The following is a 14102-nucleotide window of genomic DNA, read 5'->3' as shown; positions in this document are numbered from 1 at the left end:
TCCCTCCTTTGTGTGGACCTAGGATTGGTTTGAACAGCGGACAAGAGCCTTCTTAATATGACAGACTTCTGGTTTAGGTGGTGGGTTCTGGAGATATTTCCTCCCACTTTTGTGTTTTTTAAATCTGTCCGTCTTACCCTGCCTTTTCTTCACCGTACTCTATAAAGGCTAACACACCACAACTATTTAGGAACCTTCTACTTTGGATACCTGGGAATGTCCAGTCCAGGAAAAGAGAAGGGTAAGAATGAAGAGAAAGGGGCAATTTTGTGGAAGAGCCCCATCCCACTCCTTGCCTTCTCCACCCTGTGTGGACCCTAGTCTACATTACCCATTACCTGCTGCTATGGAACAGGGCCTGCTGTTGGATGATTTGCTGCTGGATTGACAATAGTTCAGACTAAATCGCTCAGGTAAGTGACTGTGGAATCACTTACTCCATAGTAAGTGGAGTACTTGTTGGACTTCTTTTTTGGACAGTGCCAGGGTCCACACACCCCCTGGCACCAGAAGCCTTGGGACTATGACAGCTGTACACAACTGCCTTCCTTCCTCTTCCGTCCACTCCTAACTCTGCCCCCTATACAGTCATAGTTCTTCAATCTACTCCCACCTTGGACCCAGAGCCTGCAGTCATGATGGGGATGCTTTACTACATTCCTGCTAATAGCCAGGAGGAGGCTTTTCTCGTCAGGACCCTGGACAACAGAAAGCAACCAATTTCCTTGAGCTGGGAGGTAGGATGCAGGGCACACCACTCAGGTGCACACTCCAGCCATGCGTACCATTTCCTCAGAGTTCTAAGTACCTGAGTTCGGTTCAGTGGTGCCTCTTGATACAAGACACAATCTAAAATGAACAAGTCGTTTTACTAAGTGTTTTCTGAATGGGTCATTCACAGGAGTATATGTAACTTCAGCAGGCTCTCTGAATATAATAATATGCAAAACTACTATTTGCAATTTTTGATGTATAAAAGTTTGTAAAAGCTGTGATTTATATCAGAAGGTTTTATCCCCATTTTTATAGATGAGGAAACTGAAACTTTGAGAGATTAAGTAATTTTCCCTAGGTCATCCAATTAGTAAGTGTTGGAAGTAGAATCTGGACTCAGACTTGACCAATTCCAAGGCCAAAATTCTTTCCAGGACACCAAAAAAGTACCCCAAAAAGTCCAATGCTTTTCAATTGAAGCTCTGATAGAGCTTCAAAGAAGCAACATCTGTTCTTGCTTTTAAATCATCTAAAATGCTACCTCCTAAATATAGGGAGTATGCCAAAAATCTAGTGCAGCTGCTTAAAAATCACTAAGACTTTGGAGACATTCTATATTGCCTTAGTTTTAATAAGTAATTGCAATATTACATAAAAGAATGCTAAATATCTGATATTTAAGTTGTAGATTTTTATAACTGCAATTTAGTATCATTTCAGAAAGTGATAATGACACAATATGCTGCCTTATACTGAATGTGAAAGGCAATATTATATATGAGTATAAAAGAAGGATGTCAAAGTTTTTGAAAGGTGTTTTTTTTTTAGTTTTTGCAAGGCAATGGGGTTAAGTGACTTGCCCAAGGCCACACAGCTAGGTAATTATTAAGTGTCTGAGGTCGCATTTGAACTCAGGTACTCCTGACTCCAGGGCTGGTGCTCTATCCACTGTGCCACCTAGCTTCCCCTGAAAGGGTTTTTTTTAAAGAATTTCTATTAATAGAAACAAAAGTCAAGGAGCATTTAGACAGTATAAGATATACTGTATCAGAAACTATACAGTTTGAGCAAAACATTCATCAAGTTTATGTGCTTTAAACAGTAAAAGTATCATTAAAACCAAATAGTCCAGACTAAGTTCTTTTGTTTTTTTAGGTTTTTTCTAGGCAATGGGGTTAAGTGGCTTGCCCAAGACCACACAGCTAGGTAATTATTAAGTGTCTGAGACCGTATTTGAACCCAGGTACTCCTGACTCCAGGGCTGGTGCTTTATCCACTGCGCCACCTAGCTGCCCAGACTAAGTTTTGAGGTTTGAGAGATTCATGTGTGCAACTCTTGACCTGGGACTAAATAAAAATGAATAGTTTAGTAGATGTTGAGAAACTTGTAATACATCCCTTTTTTTCTGAATGAGCAGAACAAGACTCCAGAAACATAGAAAAATAACTTGCATAAATGCAGAGTTATCATTTACATGTGTATACTAACTCTTTCATGACCTAGGAAAATTGTGGAAACTGGAAACTGTTGTAGTACCCTACCACAGAGAAATAAAACTCAAGGCCATGGAACTGTAATTCCATGTTTAGGAGAAAAAATATCATGGGCCTTCTTGAATTCAGGAATGGGAAAAATGAGACACAAATGTAGGAAATAACTTTCTTAAAATTGAACTCTTGGCAGATCTAAAGAATAAAGTTTTGCTCACATAACACCAAAGTAAGTCAATTCTGTCTTAATCAATCATTTCACAAGATCAGTTGCTTACCATAATATAGTATACCATAATATAATAACATTTTTCACTTTACAGTCAGCATTTGTTTTAACAACTAGTGTATCAATTTCCTTGATACACTTCATTTTTTGGATTGGATTTTTCCTTATTTAGTATACTGGGGCCACCCTGGTGATGAAAGGGCATTTAGGAGATGCTTACAGTACAGTACAGATACTGTGCTAAGAGCTGAGATACAAAGACAAGTTAGAAAGATGGTCCGTACTCAAGGAGCTTCTTATGGGAGAAGATAAATAAATTAATAAACAAACAAATAAATAGATAGATAGATAGATAAATAAATGGGAGTTGGAAAGAAGATGGATAAATGAATAAAATGGTATTATCCAAGGATAACTGGGAATATCAATATATGAGTATGGCTCATAGAGTTCATTATTTTTGTTTGATTATATTACAAATAGGAAACTCTCAGACTTTCCTGAATCCTTTTTTTTGGGGGGGGGTCTGGAGCTATGATTTAATTGTGTGGAATTCTCAGTGTGGAAATTCCCATCACAAATGTAGATTTGCAAGTCATCTCTAACTCAGAATCTTAGGCAGTTACTTGGGGCATTGAGAGATTAAATAATTTTCCCATGGTGTTCAAGACAGAATTTGATGTCTTCCTAACACCAAGTTGGTCCTCTATTAAGTACAATGCCTCTTTTTTTTAATCAAACTCTTAAAAATGTTTTAAATTCATCTGTTGATCTGAGGAATAGGAACTGGCTCATGTTACTTTTCTTAATTCATTTTCTTCTTTTCACTAATTACTTTTGCCTGGCAGTCTAAGATTTGAAAATTAATTTATAATTAATTCTGACACTAGTCTAGTCCTGGCTCAAGTAACACTGATAAGGATGAAATAAGTCTTCTTTCATTCTTTAAAATATTAATTCTGACCTTTCTTCAATGTATTTTTAAAAATTCACTTGTCATCTATAGCTCATTGTCTAAATTAGTGGATAAAATAAATGAACACTTCAAGCAAAATAAGCTTGGACTGCTTCCAAGAGTGTGGATAATTATGAGCACCAACTACATTATAATAATGTCAAGGGAGATAGGTTTGTTTTAAAATAGAGACAAAAAGGATATAATATATTACAGCTAACATTCAAAAAATGAGGATTTTCAGTAGAAGAGTAATGTCCAAGCTCTCATTTTTTTGAAACTCCAGGATAATTTAGACTTAATTTAGATAATTTAGACAAAATCCAAGGATGGATTTTTTTGGTATATAATAAAGATTTACTAGATAAATTCTAAAATGCCATTGACATCTCATTTTTGCCTCTGATTTTTTTTAACTGAGTTTTAGGCATTTCTTATTTTTAGAGAGTCTCTTTTGATTCTACCTTCCAATTAGTAGGTGGCAGAACTACCTACCTAGATATTTCTTTTTTTTCACTTCCTGAAAAATGACAGCAGTCTCCTTTCTAGGATACAAATTTTAGTATAACCAAAATAAGTATGTAAGCAGTGGTCATTTTATTTCAATTTTGTGGTTAAAAAGGAAGAGAAATAGCATTAATTTCTAACATTTATCTTTTTTATATTTAAAATATAACAAAGCCCTCATTAAACTAATAGTATATTTATCTTCAGTAGTTAATTTGAAAGGTAAATGGTCTTAAATTGCACTCATGTGATTATTTTAATAAAGCTTTACTACTACTTTCTTTAAGAAGATTCCTAATTCCATGAAAATGTGGGTGAAATGATTGAAAATCCCCATCTTCCTAAATCTTTGAACTTTGAATTTCTGTGACCATACTTTATTTCCGGATATAGTAGAGTAGTTCTTTCCCATTTAAATTTTTTTCCTTAGAGAATTTTCTGTAGACAGTAATTGATATAGTCTTCTAAAGAGTTAATTTGGGCTATGAGTGTTTGTGCCCATGCACGTGTATATGTACATTTACATATTTACAATATTTATAATACAGCATTATATGTATACATACATACATGTTGTAGGTATACACACACTTACAGAGGCATACATATATATATTTACACATATACAGAGGCAAGTTTTTGTGTATACACACACACACACACACACACACACACACACATATATATATGTATATATATATATATATACACTCATTTGCCAACACATATGTGTATTTCTATATCAATATCTGTATCTAAGCTAGCTAACTAGAGAAAGAGGGAGAGAGCACAACCTTCTCCCACCCCAGTTTGGAGTATCCAGTTAACCACTTCCAGATTCTAAGCAATTTATTTTCAAACCATAGCACATGAGTCCCCACTGATATGGTTTACTTTGACTACTCAGCAGTAGATTATGCTTAATTCATAACAAAGGTATCTTAAATAACAATGTAAATACATATAATATTGGACTTTGCTAATGAGTTGGTTAATTTTGCTGACCTGGACTTTCCATCACTTTCTTATTTTTGTTTTTTTCATAAGAGATGACACTTTGAAAAGTGGCAAAAGAGGTATATTGGGAATTAAAGGTGATGTGAAACCAAAAATTTCAATAAAAAGAAATGACCACCTTCTTGCTCCCCAAACAAAAGAAAAGAAAAAAGAAAATAAGAAAAGAATACAAATGAACAGGTTTTTTTATACCTCTTTGTCAAATATATATATATATATATATATATATGTATATATATATATACACACACACTCTTTAATGGCAAAGCATGCATAACAATTCCACAATTTTATCTATAATCTTTTTGTTCTGGGCATATTAACTACTTGTGCTTTTTGTCAAATTCATAGTAAAAAAAGAAGTATTTTGAAATATTAATATGAATAAAATAAACATTTAGTGTTCCTTTCATAATTCTTGGGTTCCTTCTCCCAAGAATACTTAGTGAGAATGCTCTTTTTCAGAAGTTTCTCACTTGTTTCAGAATGTACCAATCACTAGAGATTCTACCGTCAAATGAAATTTTATTTTTTCTTTTAAATTGGTCTCATTTTATCTTTCAAATTTCTTAAATGTGTTTTTTCTTGGGGGGGGATGGGATAAATCTGTCATTGAGATGGTGCCATGGAAAGTGGGAAAGGTCACAGTATGTCTCAGAATTCTATAACTAGAACAGGAGTTGGTTTGCCATTTCCTTCAGCTCATTTTACAAATGGAAAAATGGAGGCAAACAATGTTAAGCAGGTCATATAGCTAGTGTCAGGCCAGATTTGAATTCAGAAGGATGAGTTTTCCTGACTCCAGGGCTGGCACACTCTATCCACTGCACTACCTAGCTACCCTCTTAGTGGAAAGAGTGGACCTTTATAGGAATAATGTATAACATTCATATTTGTGGATAAGAAGGACATTTTGTATGTAAGAGAATGCACAAGTGTGGAATACATGTGACTAGAGCACATAGAATGGAGAGCAACTCATACCATAAATCTGAGAATGTCTTCTACTAATGACATTAAAGTACTTGAAAAATATGGTGCTTAATAAGTGTTTTGTGATTTATAGATTGCATTGTTCTGTCAAAACTTGCCTTCTGTATTTTAGCTGGGATCTACCAGATGTTGTGGCTCAGCTACTCCCTATCAAGAATTGTGTCTCATTTGCTCCCCACTAGCAGTTGCTCTTGGCTGCTCTCAGTCATATGTGGTTCTTCACTGTTTTCTGCTAGCAACTGCTCTATATTAGGGACCGTCTGTTGCTGATCTTGTTAAGAATTAATCTTTACTGCTTTCAATCAGACATTGCTGTCCACTCTAGTTGAGCATCGAGTCCAATTATTTTCAGTCATCCATTATCCTGAAGAAAGATTTATCCGAAATAGTGGTTATGATTGTTTGATTGTTTTAATTTTTTTTTTAGGGTTTTTTTGCAAGACAAATGGGGTTAAGTAGTTTGCCCAAGGCCACACAGCTAGGTAATTATTAAGTGTCTGAGACCAGATTTGAACCCAGGTACTCCTGACTCCAAGGCCAGTGCTTTATCCACTACACCACCTAGCCACCCCACGTTGTTTTATTTTTAATCCAAGTTGTTTTAGCCACCTCCTTCATTCTCTAGGAGAGGAGGATGCTATGGCTATTAAGCCTCTCTCTTGCAAAGAAAAAGATACAGGTCTGTTAGTTTGCTGCTCTGTCCCAGGTAAAATATAAGCTGGGATGATGATTTCAGTGTCACCTGCAACTCCATCCACCAGCTATTAGTGGTTATATGATATGGGCTCCTCTCTCCACCAGAAAATACTACAATTCTTCTCATGCAACACTCAGTCAATATCTTTGGAGTTTGCTTTAGTTTTTCTCAGTCTGACTTATCAGACAATAGTTTTTGAAGCTTTTGTCATATTTACAGCCAAATTGATTAAGTTTTCTTCTCCTCAGAAGATACAGGAACCCAGGATGAAATTAAATCATCCCTTTGTCCTCTTCTTAGCCTTCTTATGTTATTATATTCTTCAGAATCCTATTCTATTTGGGTCTGCTTTTAACTATACTTAATTCTTCTTAACTTTTAAGCTGAATTGTCCTGACATCCCCTGGGTCTTTTAGTTCAAGTACTAATTCATTCATGGTCAGAAACCTGTTTCAAGATTTACCATATCTCCAGATAAGGTAAATCTCCCCAGGGATCCATTTTCCTTAAGTAGAAAAATAATAATGAGACATTGTGATTTGAAAACTTTTAATTTTACTCTAGAAGTCACTTTGTTTTATTTATCAAATTGCAATTACCATATTGGCTAGAAAATTCTAAAGTCTGTCTTCTGCCATTAACAACTACTGTACTGGTTAGAGAATTCTGAGAAATTGTGACCTTACCTCTTCCTCTAGCAACACCTCACTGCCTGACTTACCTCATCCCCCCAAAAAAACCACATTTATGAAATTTGAATGATAAAATGAGACCAATTAAAAAGAAAAAAACAAAATTTCATTTGATGGTAGACTCTCTAGTGGCTAGTAGATTCTAATTCTTAAGAATCTTTAATAAAGAAAGTCAAGAATTATTTGTTTATATTTTACACAAAGACCTATCCATTACATAGCTATTGTTTGATCATCTGTTTAAAGTTTGAGCAACAAAGCAAAAATTTATCTAATAATTTTAGAGTATTTTAGAATATTCAAATTAATAGAGAATTTTAATCTGGTTACACTAATTGGCTAACAAAGCAACTTATTATGAGCAAAATTTAAGATATATTATTTGATTTCATTCATTTATATATAATAGGGTTTCATCTAAACACTCTTTCTTGAAGTATGAGGGAAATAGGTCTTCTGCCTTTTTCTCTGTATTAGTGAATAACTTGTTCTTCCTTACAGATATTCCCTAGTCTGCATTGTAGCTGGAGAAAATTTAACAAAGAACACTTAAAACATGAATAATACTTCTTTAGGATATGTGGTAGACCACCCAACCCCCCCGGCCATTTTCACAAATAGGATTTCAGAATCTGTGTCCCATTCATTGATATATGTTCTTTTTGGGGGTCTATGTATTTATAGTTATAGAATATGGAGTGCCTAGGCAGAGTTTGTGGAGAAGGATCAAATGAGATAATATATGTAAAGTGTTTTGTGAATTTTAAAATACTATATAAATGCCAGATATTATTATTAATAATATTGATAATAATAACAACAATGATGATGATGATGTCAATATGTACAATATGTTGTACAGAAATGCCAAATGCATTTATAAGGTCAAAGGATATGAACAGGTAGTTTGCAGTTGAAGAAATCAAAGTTATCTCTAGTCATAGGAAAAAATGCTCCAAATCCCTGTTGATTAGAGAAATGCAAACTAAAATATCTCTGATGCATTACCACATACCTATCAGATTGTCTAATATGACAAAAAAGGAAAATGATAAATGCTGTTGGTGATATGGAAAAATTGTTATACTGGGAAACAATTTGGAATTATGCACAAAGGACCATAAAACTATGCATATTCTTTTATCTAGCAATATCTCTTCTTGGTATGTATTCCAAAGAGATTATAAAAAAAAGGAAAAAAAGGACAAAAATATTTATTGCCATTCTTTTCATGATGGCAAAGAATTGGAAACTGAGGGAATGTCCACCAATTGGCTGAACAGGTTGTGGTACATGAATGTAATAGAATAGATGATGAGCAGGCAGAGTTCAGGAGAACCTTAAGTGAATTGATGCAAAGTGAAGTGAATAGAAAAGAGAACATTGTTCATAGTAACAGCAGTGATCAACTATAAATAACTTAGCTCTTCTCACAACTATTATTTCACAATAAAATGATGCAAGACAATTAAAAAGGCCTCATTATAGAAAATATCTGTATTCAAAGAAAGACCTGATGAAGTCTGAATGCAAATTGAAGCATACTATTTTCACATTCCTTATCTTTGTTCTTTGTTTTTCTCTTTTAATCTATTTCTTCTTTCACAACATGATTAACGTGGAAATATATTTTACATGATTGCACATATATAACCTTTATAGTGGAAGATGCTCTTGTGATTTTCTGATCACCATTGTAGTGAAACAAGGCTCTGTCCTTGCTCCCATACTTTTTAGCATGATATTTTTAATCATGTTATCAAATGTCTTCACTGAGGATGACCATGGCACCAAGGTTAGCACTGCCAGTAAATTCTTCTACTTGAAAAGGCTAAAAGTTGGTACATGATCTTCTCTTTGCAAGATGATTGTTCATTCAACATGAAGCTGAAATGCAACAAAGTATGGATTGATTCTCCATCACTTGTGCTAATTTTGGCTTAACAATTAACACCATGAAAACACATGTGATCCATCAGCCAGCACCATACTATCCACATATGGAATCATTGATTATAGCAAATGATGATGTTTGTCCTTTGTTCTCAAAGAAGACCATGACATTAGGGAGGTGATGCCATGACAAGCACACAAATTGGATTTGAGTGAGGGGGCTGTGCTGAGTTTAGAGTCATCTGGGCCCAGTGGCCAGGTATGAGTCAGGATGACCTGGATTTGGCCCTGGATGTAAGGCTATCAGTGTTAAGTGACTTGCCAAAGGTCAAAGAACTAATAAGTATCAAGTGTCTGAGGTTGTATTTGAACTTCCATTCTCTTGACTCCAAGGTCAGTCCACTGCACCATCTAGCTGCCCTTGATTACAGCAAATGGAGAAGTTTTGAATATTGTAGCTAAGTTCACCTAATTTGGCAGTGGTCTTTCCAGGGAGGTACACATGATAATGAAATTGACATTCACGTTGCCAGAGTTAGTTCAGTATTTAGGAGGCTCTGAAAGAAAATATAGGAAAGAAGGTATATTAGACTGACTACCAAACTGAAGATCTATAGAACCATTGTCCTGACCTCATTATTGTATACCTGTGAAACCTGGACAGTCTACCTGTGCCAGGCCAGGAAACTGAATCTCTTCCATTTAATTTGTCTTAGGAAGATTCTGAAGAGCACCTGGCAAGAGAAGATACCAGTCACTGAGGTCCCCTTTCTCAAGCAAAACTGCCAAGCATTCAAACATTATCATAGAGAACACAACTATGATGGACTGACCATGTTGTTTGAATGCCAAATGTATACTTTCCAAAAAAAGACTATTTTATGGAGAACTCACAAGGGCAAGCATTCACAAGAGGGTCAGAAGATGTGATACCAAGACACACACCCTGAAAGTCTCTCTTAAGAACTTTAGAATTGATTGTGCAGCATAGGAGACTCTGGCACAAGATCTCCCAGCATGATGTGAATCATCAGTGAAGATGCTGCACTCTATGAGCAAGGCAGAATTGAAACAGCTCAAAGGAAACATGAGATACATATGTTTAGAGTAACCATTCCAAGTGTTCACATGAACTATTTGTGCCCAACCTGTGATAGAGTATTCTGAATTTTTATTGGTCTGATCAGCCATATAGTCAGATACACTAATGTCCAGATACAGTGTTGTCATTTTGGTCTTTTTGATAATGAAGGACAGGAACCAACCCACCAGCTATACAACCTATTAAATTCTACCATTTTTTAGGGAGAGGGATGGGGAAAGATGAATAGAGAAAATCTGGAACTCAAAAAATTTTAAAAAGAATAAAAAATTGTCTTTACAGGTAATTGGAAAAAATAAAATACTATTTAAGATGTAAAAAAACACATGTATGTTATGGAGGAAGTGAGGGTGGAAGGGAGAATAGGAGTTGGAAGGAGTAATACTTGTTATTTTCATATATTTTTGAGGGAACAAATTTTGTTTTGACACATCAATACTTAGGAAGTGCTTTTATCTTTTCTCTCTAAAAACAACAGCAATAAACATTTCCTGAAATAGTTTTGCCAAGACATCTAATAGTGTGACTGTGACTGATTATGCATATCATTTCCCACTTTGAGAGTTCGCAGATTAACATAAAGGAAGGAGATGTGCTTGGCAACTGGGCCAGTAGATAGAGTCAGTGATGGGTTTGGAGTCAGAAAAACCAGTGTTCAAATCCTGGTTTAAATACTCTTTAGTCATATGACTTAGGGCAAATCATTGAAACTCTTGAACCTCAGTTTCCTCCTCCATCAAAAGAGGTTAATAATAGCACCTCCACCTTACAGGTCATTGTCAGGACCAAATGAGATAATGTATTTCAAGTGCTTTGCAAATCTGAAAGACTATATAAATGTATTGTTACTATATGTTACCAATGATGTCGGTTGTATTTGATCTGAGTTTTTTTCCTAGACCTGTCACATTTTTGTTATAAAAATAAATGTTTTACTGAGACTTTTTATTTTCTACTTCTTTTACTTCTCAAAGTCTCCTTTCCCTCCTCATCTCCCATGTCATACCTACTCCACTAATAAAGGAGAGTTTAAACAAACCAATACAATGGGGAACCATCTCATTCTTAAGAAATTAGACTTTATCTAGATATCATAATTCTATTTGCACTTCACATTAGATTTTATTTGTGATACTAAAGAATTAACTGGATGAGAAAGCACAATGTACTCACATTAATGAAACTGCAGCTTTAGTAAATATTGACATACTAAGAGGTATTATTTACGAATGAAGAAAATATGACTTAAAAATCAGTGAATTCCCATTTCACCAAAGTGTAGACAGACAGGTCTAATCCTGGAGGTTTAACTTTCTGTCTACTATTGGTTATGTGCAGTAAGATTTAAAACACTGATCCTTCTTTTCCCTTCTAGGCATGGTTAAGCTGTCCAGATCCCTTCAGTTTAGAATACTCTCCTAGAGCACAATTTTTCCTTTTGTTGCATGATGTTCTACCTGATAACATACTTCTCTACACCCTTGCCACATCCCCACCACCTTCACCATTAAATTGTAAATCCTCAAAGAAGGGCTATGTAATTTTTCATCTTTGCTTCACTCCCATCCAACATAGAGTCTTGCATATGCTTGATAAATGTTTATAGAATTTTAGGTGATTATTAAATTGGCATTTATTTATTTATTTATTTGATTGTTACCTTTTGATGCCATGTTATTGTCTCTCTAAAGTGTCAATTCTGTATTAGGAGAACCCCTGTGGTTTGGTAATATGATCATAGAATTAAAGTTGGAAAGGATCTTAGAAGTCATCAATTCAACCTTTTCATTTTACAGATGTGAAACTGAGGCATGAAGAAGGGTCACATGGTAATTTGGTAGCTCAGGTAGAATTGGAGGTTAGGTCTTTTTGACACAGTGCAGTGCCCTAACTACTAGGAACTGTACTCAATTGTACACTCAATGGTGAGATTCAAATAAATTAACAAGTAGTTTTCTGCCCTAATGACCATTTTAACTATACAAAAAGTTATTCTGAAAGGTAGTTTCATATATCATGCATTTACTACTCAAATAAGAACAATAAAAGAGGCACACAAAACTAGATTATGTTATATTATTCACAGTAAGCAAAGGTATCCTTATGGAGCAAAAGCAATAACTTGATTACAGTAGCCAATATTGGAACAAATGCAGAACCAAAACTCATTCTACCTATTTTAATTCTTTTTTTCTTCTACTTCCATAGCTTCCAAAATGGGTGATAAGATAACCTTGAAATCTATACTTCTATTGGTTCATTGTGTTATCAGTTTCCTATTGGTTTCATCATTCAGAGAACACTAAAGCACTCATAATACCTTGGGGGATTTTGGATGTTACATAAAGTGGAAACAAATGGCAGCTTATTACCCCCTGGTTGTTTGGCACTTTTTCTTTTTATACGTTTGTTTGCTGAAGTAACAAAATGAGGGGATTAAAATTCAGTATTTCATCAGAGGTATAATGAATTTTAAGAAATGGGTAAATAAATATTGCAAGCATAGATCTGTCAATTTTTTTTCACCTATGGACAGAACATTGCTATGGGTGCTTAGAAAATTCTGTAGCACAGATGAGTGTTAAAAAAAGAGTAAGGATGTAGATTTGTGATTTCCACATTGGGTAGCTGCCCAGGCACCCACTTTAGAAAGAAGCTTGATTACAAGTGCCATTTTATTTTCTTTTTCTTTTTCTTTTTTTTTTTTTGCAAGGCAATGGGGTTAAATGGCCTGCCCAAGGCCACACAGCTAGGTAATTATTAAGTATCTGAGGTTGGATTTGAACTCAGGCACTCCTGACTCCAGGGCCAGTGCTCTATCCACTGAGCCACCTAGCTGCCCCAATAAGTGCCATTTTAGCTACTGGTTTGCCAAACTCAACATAAAATTAAGTATCCCCTGCCAAACCAGTGCGAACCAGGTGAATCCCACCACATTATCTCTCTACAAGCAGATTTCAGAATGAATTCTGTCCACTGTTTTAAGGTTTTTGTTTTTCCATTGCTTTGAAAGGTATTCTGCAACTCATACGCTTTTGAGAAGGCCAAGGTTGAAGCAACTTCATTTTAAAAATTAACTTTAAAGTAGGTTCCTTATAATTCAGGATGAACTGTATTTAGTAAGCTGTATTTGATATAATATATATATATATATATATATATATATATATAATTTTTTTTGCAAGGCAATGGGGTTAAGTGATTTGTCCAGGATAACACAGCTAGGTAATTATTAAGTGTCTGAGGTTACATTTGAACTCAGGTATTCCTGACTCCAGGGCTAGTGCTTTATCCACTGTGCCACCCAGCTGCCCCTCTGTTTTTATATTTTTCTCTTTAACTAGATTGGCAGACTGAACTGTGAGAAACTTCAGAGTGGATCTGCACTTCAACAGAACTTCAAAAAATGATGCCCTGTTGTTCTGCTCATATCTGATTTTGGAATACTGAATATGCTTGGGTTTTGTTGTATAGAGAAGCATGAGCACATTTGTATGAAAGGGAATAGCTCCTTTGTCATGTTACAGTCTTATGAGTGCTCTAGTATACAAATGGAGCAATCTATTTAAACTCAAGTGCATGAACAATACTATTATTAATAATAGTAATAACTCACACCTATGTAGAACCTTACAGTTTACAAAGTATTCTCCTCATAACATCCCTTGAATATATGAATATTTATATTCTTTTCCTTAGTTTTGAGGCAAAGCTCACTTTTCCACAGTCACATGATTATAAAGTATCTTAACCAGGACTTTAATGAACCCACATCATTACTATTACACAACTACCTTTCACTAATTTTTATA

The sequence above is a fragment of the Macrotis lagotis genome, chromosome 1 (assembly GCF_037893015.1).
Source record: "Macrotis lagotis isolate mMagLag1 chromosome 1, bilby.v1.9.chrom.fasta, whole genome shotgun sequence".
In the NCBI taxonomy this organism is placed as follows: Eukaryota; Metazoa; Chordata; class Mammalia; order Peramelemorphia; family Peramelidae; genus Macrotis; species Macrotis lagotis.
This window is presented reverse-complemented; position numbering follows the sequence as displayed.